Source organism: Chrysemys picta, chromosome 4, assembly GCF_011386835.1.
Source record: "Chrysemys picta bellii isolate R12L10 chromosome 4, ASM1138683v2, whole genome shotgun sequence".
In the NCBI taxonomy this organism is placed as follows: Eukaryota; Metazoa; Chordata; order Testudines; family Emydidae; genus Chrysemys; species Chrysemys picta.
The window spans coordinates 32,236,047-32,248,157 of record NC_088794.1 but is presented as its reverse complement, the minus strand read 5'-3'; the positions used below and the strand labels follow the sequence as shown (position 1 = coordinate 32,248,157).

The window sequence follows — 12,111 nt, the reverse complement described above, 5'->3', positions numbered from 1 at the left end:
CACCACTTCACATGGGGTTAAGTGATTACCCAAGGTTGGAGGTAGTGAAGAATCAGGTGCTCAGCTGACAGGTCTGCAGGACAAGCCAATATCAGCACAGTGAAAGCTGGTGTCCTGGTACAAGTGTGTCACACTGGTGCACCTCCACTACAGGAGAGATCTGCTACATTGGGGTAGGCAACCTATAGCACATGTGCCAAAGGTGGCACGCAAGCTGATTTTCAGTGGCGCTCACATTGCCTGGGTCCTGGCCACCAGTCCGGGGGGCTCTGCATTTTAAAATTTAATTTTAAATGAAGCTTCTTAAACATTTTAAAAACCTTATTTACTTTACATACAAAAATAGTTTAGTTATATATTATAGACTTCTAGAAAGACCTAAAAATATATGACTGGCATGCAAAACCTTAAATCAGAGTGAATAAATGAAGACTCGGCACACCACTTCTGAAAGGTTGCCGACCCCTGGGCTACATGCTCTCGCCCCAAGGTATAGATGCAATAGGGTTATGACACAGAGGAGCCTTGCTTTGGGAGAAAGAGCCTAACACACAAAAAAGCTGAGCCCAGCTCCTCAACTGGTGTAAGTCAGCCGAGCTGCATGGATTTACATAGCTGGGTGTCTGCCCTGTAGCATTGGTGCGGCTGTTTGAGAAGCTGCAGTGAAAGCAGACAGCCTTTCTGCAAGAACTCTGTACTTCCATTTCAAGGCAGGAGAGATGCAAAGCAGCAGCAGTCAGTCTGTGCCCATTTTCAGGGGTAGAAGGTAGCACAGAAAAATTCACTGAGTACTGGACAGATTTGATGCAGCCTTAAAACCCCAGGGGAAGCAGAACTACCATACACAGCACATCCCCACCTCTACCCCTGCAGAGTTCTGCAGGCAATCTGCCTTGGAAAGCAGCAAGGACAAAGGTCATTTCTGCACTAGTCAGCTGATGAGAATCAGCCCTTATCACCTCGGTTTTTCCTGTCACTCACTCAGACTGGAGAAAGCCAGACTGCTTCTGTTGAGATCTGGGCCTGTACTGACTGGGTCTGGGGAGTTAACAGCAACTAGCCCATGGGGGATGAGCATGAACACAGGAGTCATGCTGGCTGTGTCTGATTGGCAAGGAAAGTAACTTGCTTGGTATTCTTCCTCCTATCCCACCCAGGCCCACGTGGTCATGGTTTAAAATATATCTACCCCAGGGACTAGCAGCCTAACCCAAATCCCATTGAATGTAGAGAGAAGATTCCCATTCCCCAGATAGGAAGGATGGACTTGTGCCTAAAGCACTGAACTAGGCCTGAGAAGACTTGTGTTCGATTTCTAGCTCTGCTACAGGCTCCTCTTGTGAGCTCAGGAGAGTCATTAATCTCGCTATGCCTCAATAAAAAGGGGCTAATAATACTTCTTGTGTCTGAATTGTTTCTTCAGGCTGTAATTTCTTTAGCACAGGGACTCATCTCTTAATATGTGCATGTACAGAGGTCTCCTTTTGCTAGAGCCTCCCAACCAAGATCAGCACCTACCACAAGAAGAAGAATAGACTTCAAGAGCTTGCACCAATTCTCATTAATTAACAGTGCACCAGGACCACCACACTGAAGACAGTATTCTTCAGATAACAACATGTTTGAAGGAGACAAGGGGGTTACAGTTTTCATACACACTAAGAATACACGATCTGCATCATTTATCTTTGGGATAAAAGACAGCAAAGAGCATAGAAAATTAGTGTGTGCTCGCACACACACACACACACACACGGCCCTTAAGGAGCAGTGTGCACAGAATGTGCTTGGAGCCTAACACAAGAGATCAGCTTTTCCAGTTGGCACTATAGGCCAGCCAATTTATGTTATGCAAAGCGCCTGCCTCTGTGCCCTTCCATCATGTGGATATACATTAAGAACAACCTTACACCAGCCAACTTTTCTCCAGCGGCATTAGGTCGTTTGGGGCAAACTGACAGCAATTAAGTCATAATGAGAAATTTTGCTCTGAGTCACCCTTGGAGGAGACCAGGGACACATTTAGCTTTGTGAGGAATCCCTTTCCATATGGAATTTACTTACGGAGGTGGGGGGAGGAAGGGCTGAAAGGTTAGCAGATTCTCTTGGGGTCCTGATACTGCGATACCCAAAGATGAAGGTAAGATTATAACCATGGCCCACAAGTCGCTGATTCTTGGGCACAAAAAAAATTATGACTGATGTTTCTAACCAACTGAGATCTGAGCGTACTGGTCACAAAGCATAGCATGCAGCCCCGTTTAAGAGCAAACCCTCTGCTCCTCCTACAAGGCTGTTAAACAGGATAGAAACCTGAGGAGTCATGAGACAGCAGAGAGTCTAGCGAGATCTGCCAGGCAGAGCAGAACCCTCACAGAGCTAAGAATGTGCCTGGAATTGGCTTCTCTGTACATGCATGTATTTTAGGAGACTTAGGGCTGGTCAACATGGGAGAGTAGAACTATACTGGTAGCTCTTCCACGCACTTTTATTTCAGAATAAGGGTGTCAGCACAGGGAGTTAAACTAGTTTAACTATTGTGGTTTAAAATTCACACCCTACCATATGCCAGCATAATCTTCCTGTGTAGCCAAGCCCTAGATAAGCTGCATCCAGGGACCCCACTAAGAGGTGAATTGGGGCATGTCATGTTGGCCTTGCTTTGGGGATTGTTGAAGGGCTCACCCAATCATTACAATCTTTCATCAATTTCTGCCCACTCCTCAACCATATTTGGCAATGGAAAAAGTCCTCAAGACATTGCACCAGGCTAAAGCTCCAAATGGTGCTGCAGCCTTCAAATCCTACCTCCAAACAGGGGTCTTCAAAAACTCCAAGGGAGTTTGTGGTGTGAACCCATTTCCCCTTCACAGCAAGGAAGGATAATCAAGGTTTCTCACTCAACCCAGGCTCTGGAAAATGGCTGCTCAAAACACATTCACCAGGGCTTCATACACTGGGCACTTGCTAGACTGCAGCCATCACGACAGCTACACCTGCACCAGCATAGGCAGGGAAGAGCCACTATTTGTACTGGTGCAGCTCATCCTGGTTCCATCACAGCAGATATGCTCCACAGTAACAGTGGGTGTTTGCTCCACTGAATTGGTTGGCCATGGCTGGAATCAAGGCAAACCTCCCAGCATGGATAAGGTTCAAGACTTAAGAGGGGAAAAACCATGACTTGGAGAGAGATCTGTATCCGAATCCCTTAGCCATGTTGTGGGGAGGCAGAGAGGAATCATCCTCCTGTAATGATCCTCTGCGTCATGAGGATGAGTAATGTAGCTGTAGGCTATGGGAAGTGGCCAGCAGGATGCAATGTGCTAATTATAGAGCTCCTCAGATTAGCCCCCAATACACCAGTCTGCAGTGAAATCCTTACACTTCCATTCATAGTTTGGGGATCATTCCTTTAAGAGCCTGAAGCTCCTGCAGTCTGATCCTATTGGGATCCAGGAAGTGCTAAAGGACTTCCCCCCTCCTGCAGTCTGATCACAGGTAGTTACAAAGCCCCCGAAGGCTGCACCTGAAATGTAATGGCAGACTTCCACACCTCAGCCCTCCCAGGCACTGATTAGACCAGGCAAGTTACCTGCCCCAATTAATCCCTGCTGGGATCACATCAATGTCTCTTTGATCTCCAACTAAAATGCCTAAACACTTTCCACAGAAACATGTTCCATGCGGCCTGCGCAGTACTGTGAACAGATGTCACAAGTTGTTGGCTGTGCCCACAACCAGTCCTGAACATGATCAGACAGACCTCTTTGTTCTTCTGCCCAGGAAATCTGAGTCAGAATCTTCAGGTGCATTTTATTAAGAGGTGTCTAGGCAGGCCAGTCCTCAGCATCACAGGTAAGCTCTAATTGAGTGGATTAATGCCTCCCTCCCAGGAGGGATCTTAGAAAGGTCACAGGACATTCTAATCACTTTGTGGCCTCTTCCAACAGGCTCAAGCTTACCCTCGAAAGCCACAGTGGTTAGCAAAAAAGATGAGGAAGGGGAAACTATCAGCCAACCCCTTTAATGTACTTGTTACTGCTTGACAAGCCAGACAGCCTGACAAGAGTGCTACAGAGTGACCACTCCTAAATCTCTAGGATTCTGGGAGATCCTAGGCTAGGCTACAGTCCAGCTCCCCTCCCTTCTGTGCCACCAGGCACACTTAGAAACTGAAGGAGTGAGGGAGCCAAAGGGTTGAATTGGGTAACAGAAGTGGGCAAGTTTAGAGGCTATGAAGAAAAGCCACCAGTGTGAGAGGATGCCAGCAGGCTCAGCATTAAGGCATCAGCTGTATTTTGCCTGGGGCATTGCTGTAAATGCCACCCACTGTCTTTGCTCCATTCTTGTGAGCTGAGAGGGTGCTGAAACTCCCGAAGATAGTGCTCTTTGACAGCAGGATTCTTGTCAGTTTCCAAACCCTGCCAGCTCATGTGAACAGAGGGCCTGATTCTCCACTGCTTTGCCACTTGCATGGTCCCTTACTGCGGTATGGGGCTTGTACAATATGCAACTACATCAGAAGGCTTCACTCACTCATGCTGGTCAGGTATATTACACCCACTTTGCACGTGTGGAAACGACAGAAGACGCAAGGCATCAAGAGAGTCGGGCCCAGATAGTCTGGGCTGAGTGGAGAAGGAGTGTGAGGCAAGAGCCCAACCACAATCATCTGCAAACCCAGTGCTTTGGAAGTTAATGTGGTTGAGTCACCCAATTTAGAGGAAGTGGTCCAACTGGCTACTGGACAAACAGACAGACACATACAGCTCACAAGCCTTAAGTTTTCAGACTCAGAAGAGATTTTTGGGGAAAAAAGGACTGATTCAGTCTGGAGGAGCCCAGTCTTGACATAATCCTTTGAAAGGTCAATGAAATAGAATTACCATTTCTCTTCAGATAAAATGCTAACCTGAGATGCATTAGCAGTGGCTGATGGCAAACAAACACAAGAAAAGACTTTCCATATTATAAGCAGGCCTCACAGGATCTTAAAAGGATTTCTCTAGAGGTGAGCAAGTAATCATGATCAATCATTATTGCTGTCATCTTTTTCCAGCTGGGGAGACTAGTGAGGGTGCAACAACTGCAGGGACCTATGGAACCAGGGTGGGAGGGGAACTGTCAGTTTGCAAGCCAAGGACATTTGTCAACTGACAGATTTGATGGCATGCAGATGGTGCTTGTGTGGATGCATCATACCATCTTAATTTAAGACTCAGGGCTTCACCTCTACTGATTCTGGAGTATGTTCTACTGACTGCGGGGGGGTGGGAGGGATGGGGAGGAGAGAAACCACTACACCACACACAACCAATGGAGTATTTTCATGTAAATGCAAGGAGGCAGTTCTTCCAAACAAGGCCATAGCAGCTAATTAAAGTTTGAGGGGCCCCTTTCTTAAGTGTGTGTGAGGCACCATGCACAATTGCAGATTTCCACACAAGTTCTTCCCAGTATCTCAAGAAGCCATCCACTCGCCACAACTACGCAATTTATACCTGGGATATGGGGGGGGGGGGGGGGGGGGGAGGGAGGGAAAATCTCCTTTTCATGCGGAAACAGCTTCAGGCTGTCCCATGTCCCTCCCTCTTTCCATGATTGCACAGAAAGTCATAGACTATTGCCTCCCAATCTACACTTCACCAGCCAGCCATCAGCTACTGTAAGATGGGGTCACTCTGATTTCAGAGCAGCTCTGCCTATTTATATTAATGGAGGATTTGGTCCAACATTTTCCATACACAGTAACCTCTGCTGTCTGTTGATAAGCCATTGTGTGTACACTCTATGAACAAACTCCCTAGGTGTCCTTTTTAGCAAGGGGTTATTATTGTTCATTGACCTCAGTGAACCTCAGCAGAAAGAAGAAAAATGTGCTGCCCCCACAAAGGTCTCTGGTGTTGAGCAGTGTTCTTTCTTGTGGTCACATGACAGCTTGTTGTGTTATCACCTGAGAGCATATACCTGAACATCAAATAGCCATTGCCTAGTCCCAGATCAAGGCTGGGACAAAAGGTCTTAACTATGACACCAATAAAACCTTCGTATAGCCTCTAACTTAAGGACAACCTCTTAAAGAATGTCATGAGCAAACAATATTATCCTGCTCATAAATCTGTGGCCTCCTCTAGGTTGGCTCACAGCCGTGTGTGCAGGATTCTCATTACTGGTGATGTCCTTACATGCTTTATGGCATTTGCTGATAGTGTCACAGCTGATTTATGCTTCAGGTGAATCATTGAGGCTCCCACTGATAACGTGTTTTCATGGTAGCCAGGTGTATACAATAAATCCACCTCCTCCTTGAAAAAGTGGCTGATTTAGCAGAGCCAATCTGCATTTATTTATGCTACTCTACAGGAGAGAGCAGTTGCATGTTACAGGAATACCGGAGATGGTTACAGGTCCATGGACATTATAGGTTACATAAGCCAGAAGGGATGATCTGCTGGTCTAAGCATCAGGTTTAAAATGCCATGGTTCTCCAGAACCACAGGTTCAAATTCCAGAAGAGTTGATATCGGCAGTCATCCCTCTAAAGCAGATCTATCAACTATGCTATGGGAATATTAGAGATGGTAATAGATCACTCAAAGGGGGTCAGGAGAGATTTTACTGCAGAGTAGAGAAGGTCCCCAGTTCAATGAGTCCATAGCACTAAGAACAGAGTTCTGCCCTAGAGTTCATATCCAAGTTTGCCCCATCTCACTTCCCCACTGTTTTAAAATGTACCCATGTCTGGGTCAGAGAGGAGAAAGCAGCTGTTTTTAAAGTGGTTCATTTTACCTACAGCTATTTGCTTATTGCAATGCTTTGAAATTGTTTGGGACTCTACAAGTATTTATCTATATTCAAGTTCACTTTAAGAGGATTCTAATGTAGAATGTGCTCCACACCAAGTGCACAGACATTGTACCGGTGTAGGACACTGCCTTATGTGCTTCAAATGTGGACCATATGCTACCATTGCAGCTACTCTCTGGGAAGAATCCAAAATCCTCAGTCCACTGTGATACCCACAGAGGGTAAACTGCCTAACAATAGCTAGGTGAGGGTCCATTCGTGATTTATTAATATCTCTTGTTCACCTACATTATTTCTAAGTAAGAGCCCAAACAGAGCTAATATACACAACTATGTTCCTTCCACTATCACCCTTGTCTTTGCCTCACGTTCCTCACTCACCTGTAGCATCTTGCCCCTGTTTAAAGTAACAGTTCTTTGGTCAGGGACTCTGTTCCATGTTTGTACAGCACCCACCACACTGAGGCCCTGATCTTGACTGGTGCTCAACCAGAATACAAATAAATTGCTCCAAATTCAGGAATGATGGGGAATCAACCCAATGACAAGCTGGAGGCAATCGCAGACCATGATAGTTACATGCTGCAGGGACCAAGTGCGGACTGGGAAGATGTTGCTACTAACAGAAGCCTGACTGTAGGGGACTTGGGGCTTTGACTCAAAGCCCAGTGAAGCTGACAGGAGGAGTCTTTCCACTGACTTTGATCAGGACTTTTGAGACAGAAATGAAATCAGGTAAAATGCTCTAACATACAAAAGAACCTCACCCCTGCCCAGACAGCATTTAACATGGCATGATGGGGTCCGGTTGAATTCAGAGGCAAGGCACAGATGCATCATTGCCTGCAGATATGATTGAGGCTAACAAACAGGGCTTCTCTGAAGTGCCCCCCTGCCTGTCATCAAAAGAAACACAAAGATACTTTAGTGTTCTAATTTGAAGACCAGAGGGCACCACAGGACAGTTGCCACAATTAGCATTAGAACCCTGAGCAACCGATCCCCTGCAGCACCTGCTACCACCCGGCTTCCTGCATTTGTCATGCAGCCACTGATAGCTTTTCCTGGAACAAGCTGTTTTGCTGACAAGTGCAGGAATCTGCAACCTTTGTGTCCTCTCCCATTAGTGATTCAGTCCACGCACTCCCCAAGCCTAACCCCCGAACTACAGTCTAGAGTTCAGAGTCAAGTGTTTACAACAGGGATGAGGTGCAGGGACTGTTGGACATGCCTCATCCGGGCACCAAGGCCACTTTTACTTTCAGTGGCAAACCAGAATCAGCCACCTTGCATTCTGTTGCCTCTTCAGTCCTCCCATTAACAGAAAATGACAGGTGCCAGCTACCTACAGAGCTCCACACACAGCTACAGAAATAGACTGGAGATGCCAAGTTCAGATCAGATTTCAAACCACCCTACAGAACACAGAAGGGTTTGGATCTAGGTACTGAATCCTCTGCAGCCATAAATCAAATTGGCTTCATTGACTTCAATGGAGTTGTGTTGATTCACACCAGCTGAGGATCCGGTTTTAGGCTGGTCTCTCCTCACTTATTCCCCAATACCCCCCAGGATATAGGCAAATAAATATTATTAATCCTAGTTTATAGAAGTCCCTGACTGTGAATTCTTTGGGGGCAGGGACTGTGTGCAGACAGCACCTGGTATACTGTAGGTGCTACCGGAATACAAACAGTAGTAATAGAGATAGACAGGATAAGTGACTTGCTTGAGGCTACAAAGGGAAGCGGTGTCCGAGCCAGAAGCAGTATTCAGGAGTTCCTGGCACCCGGTCTCTTGTTTACACCAGTTCTCCCACAGAACAGGGTGGCAATGGGATTCTCCGATTAGAAACTAAGGTTATGTCTGCCCTACAGCCTATGTCGGCATAACTTATAAACCACTCCCCTGAGTGACATAAGTTACACCGACATTAAGAGCTTGTGTGCACAGCGCTATGTCGGCAGGAGAGCTTCTCCAGCTGCTATAGCTTCTGCTGCTTGTGGAAGTGGGAGGAGGTGTTATGCCAAGGGGGGAGCTCTCTCCCATCAGCATAGAGCATCTTCACCTCACGCACTGCAGCGTCAGAGCTATATTGGCACAATTGTGCCGCTGCAGCACTGTACATATAGACATGGCCTAATTGTTCTGCCATGGAACAAAGTTGTGGCTGACAGAGAAGCAGCTGCATCAAGGGAGTCCCTGTCAGTGGCAGTTCTCTCTAGACTGATTCCTCCATGGGAAGTGATAGATTAAAGAAGTCCTACCCCCTTCACCAGAGCAACTGGCACAAGGAGCAAGGCTACAGTCCCAGACTGCAGTTTGGATGGCCCATATACTCCCCACCCAAGGTACATTCTGGCAAACTCCCAACAAATAAGTTGTTAAGATCCCATAGGGTGCAATTATATCTAGGCTGGTCATCACTGTGGAAGTAGTCATTTGAGAGAAAACCAGTTACAGTCTATAGCAGTGGTTCTCAACCAGGGGTACAAAGTCAGTACAAACTAAAATTTCACACAGACAATGACTTGTTTATATGCTCTATACATGGACATGTAAGTACAATATTTATATTCCAATTTATTTATTTTATAATTCTATGGTAAAAATGAGAAAGTCAGTCTTTCAGTAATACCATGCTGTCACACTTTATTCTGAGGTCTGATTTTGTAAGCAAGTAGTTTAAGTGAGGTGTAACTTGGGGGTATGCAAAACAAATCAGACTCCTGAAAGGGTTCAGTAGTCTGGAAAGGCTGAGAGCCACTGGCCTTTAGGTCCCCAAAGTAGGTAAAACATGGTTTGGTCTTGCCACATAAGTTGACCTGATCCATTGCATGTAGGACCCCCACTCCAAAAACCACAGCAGGTCCCACAGAATAGACAGAACCTTTTAAAAGGCCTCACATCCAGGGCTCAAGGGAGAGGAGAGGACGACAAACGGCGAGTATAACCACTTATTATTGTGCCCAGGTTTAGAGTGTGATAGTACAGTATAAAGAGGCAGATGCTTGTGAGCCATTGTTAACCCCTTCTTCGCAGCCAAACACAAAACATGCCATATATTATATACACATACACACATATATACACACTCCTCAGTTTAGTTACACTGAACATTTTTTAATCCATTATATTGCTGCATATTGCACATGGGGGCATTTCTTAGCTATACAGGTCTGTCAGTCCAGTCCACCAAGTGACTAAAGTTTCCTGGACATTTCATCTATGATAAATGAAGGGGGGGGGGGGGGGAGGAGACACCCAGCCAGCCAGTTAGCTGTTCTCTGCTTGCTTTACCTGTAAAGGGTTAAAAAAGTCCCCCAGTTAAAGGAAACTGAGTGGGCACCTGGCCAAAAGAGCCAATGGGAAGGCTAGAACTTTTAAAAATGGGAAAAAACAATAAAATAATAATAAAAAAAAACCCCACAACTTCCCCTTTGTGTCTGTTTTTCTCCAGGAAAGAGCATAACTGCTCCCTGTTCCCCTATGAGAGGCTTTAGTTCTAGGTATGATCTGATTTATGATCATACCTGGCTTACTTATTTGGAACTCCCAAATGTGTAATTAGATCAGGAATGTTTAAAAAGACGCAATTAGGGTTATTTCTGTTTATTTCTTATGGCTAATGGACTCTTCTGTGCTAACCCCAGATGCTTTGGTTTGCTTGTAACCTTTAAGCTGAACCCCCAAGAAAGCTATTTTGGGTGCTTAATTTTTGGAATTGCTCTTTTAAAATTGAGCAAACGCCTAAGTTCCAGATGTGTTTTCTAAGAACAGGATTGGATTTTTGGTGTCCTAAGAGGTTTGTGCATAGGTTGTTTAATTAGCTGGCAGCAACAGTTAATTTCCTTTGTTTTCTTTCTCAGCTCTTCCCCGAAAGGGGGTGGGTGAAAGGGCTTGAGGGTACCCCACAGGAAGGAATTCCCAAGTGCGTCTTCCTGGGTTCCAAAACGGGTTTTGCATTTGGGTGGTGGCAGCATTTACCAAGCCAAGGTCAGAGAGAAGCTGTAACCTTGGGATTTAATACAATCCTGGAGTGGCAAGTATTAATTTTTAAAATCCTTGTGGGCCCCCACCTCCTGCACTCGAAGAGCCAGAGTGGGGAAATCAGCCTTGACAGCATCACTGAACACTTTGTATTATAGGGTCTCATAAGCAGTTCAGGAATGAACAGCCACAAGGCCCCCTATGATCTCACTTAGTTGCTGTCCATGGCATACACAAACAAAACAAAACTTGGTGACCTGTGCAGGAGATATTCTGTAAAGCTACATTTCCTTTTACGTTCCAGAGGAAACATCTAAGCAGAAGGCTGAATACTGCAAAAGAGCAGGTTTAGAAAGGTGAGTACCCCCTTGTCCCCCTTATTTTCAGCCTCTCTATTTAAAGAGATTTCCTGGTTTCTTGGAGACACAGATAATCAAACTCATAAGCACATTATATGCTGCCCCCACTTTTTCTCCAGTCACTTTTCTGCTTCCAGTACAAAGCCATTAAGAACTCATCTGCTGTAAGTTTCCATCCCCAAACGGTGGTAAAAGAGTGACAACGAGCAATGAGTATGTTTCTTTTAACTACACTGAAGTTACAGAACTTAATCAAAAGCTGAATCTTCGCTTAGCCTGTGCCACTGTGGTCCAACAATGATGCAGATTTATTATATATATAAAAATAAATTAAAAAAAAAATAAAGAGAATGTCATGCTTAATTGCTTTGATCAATCTGCATCACACAGCCATAATTTTAGTCCAGTACAATGAACGCACAGCAGTTCCCACCTAACGTGATAATGTTATAACAAAAGTACCTTTTTAGAACAAAGTTGAATGAAAGTTCCACATTTTATCATTGCATTACAATGTACAAAAAACAGTTTCATTGCAAGACATGCTCTAAAGCAGGGGCGGGCAAACTACGGCCCGTGGGCTGGATCCAGCCCGCCAGCCATTTTAATCCAGCCCCCGAGCGCCCGCTGGGGAGCAGGGTCTGGGGCTTTCCCCACTCCAGCGCTCCAGCCCGGGAGCAGGGTTGGGGGCTGCTCCACGCAGCTCCTGGAAGCAGCAGCATGGACCCCCTCCGGCTCCTACATGTAGGGGCAGCCAGGGGGCTCTACTCTGCATGCTGCCCCCACCCCAAGCACCCCCAACCAGAGCCCTCACCCCCTCCCTCACCCCAACCCCAATTTTGTGAGCATTCAATTTTGTGAGCCATACAATTTCTATTCCCAGATGTGGCCCTCAGGCCAAAAAGTTTGCCCACCCCTGCATTAAAGACTTCCATCAACTATACTATAAATT

General features: G+C 45.8%; 1 protein-coding gene across 2 annotated transcripts in view; it reads right to left on the bottom strand.

The window, feature by feature from the left end:
- Window positions 1-12,111, bottom strand: part of RNH1 (ribonuclease/angiogenin inhibitor 1) — a 102,671-nt gene that overhangs the window by 34,351 nt on the left and 56,209 nt on the right. The window lies entirely within an intron of this gene.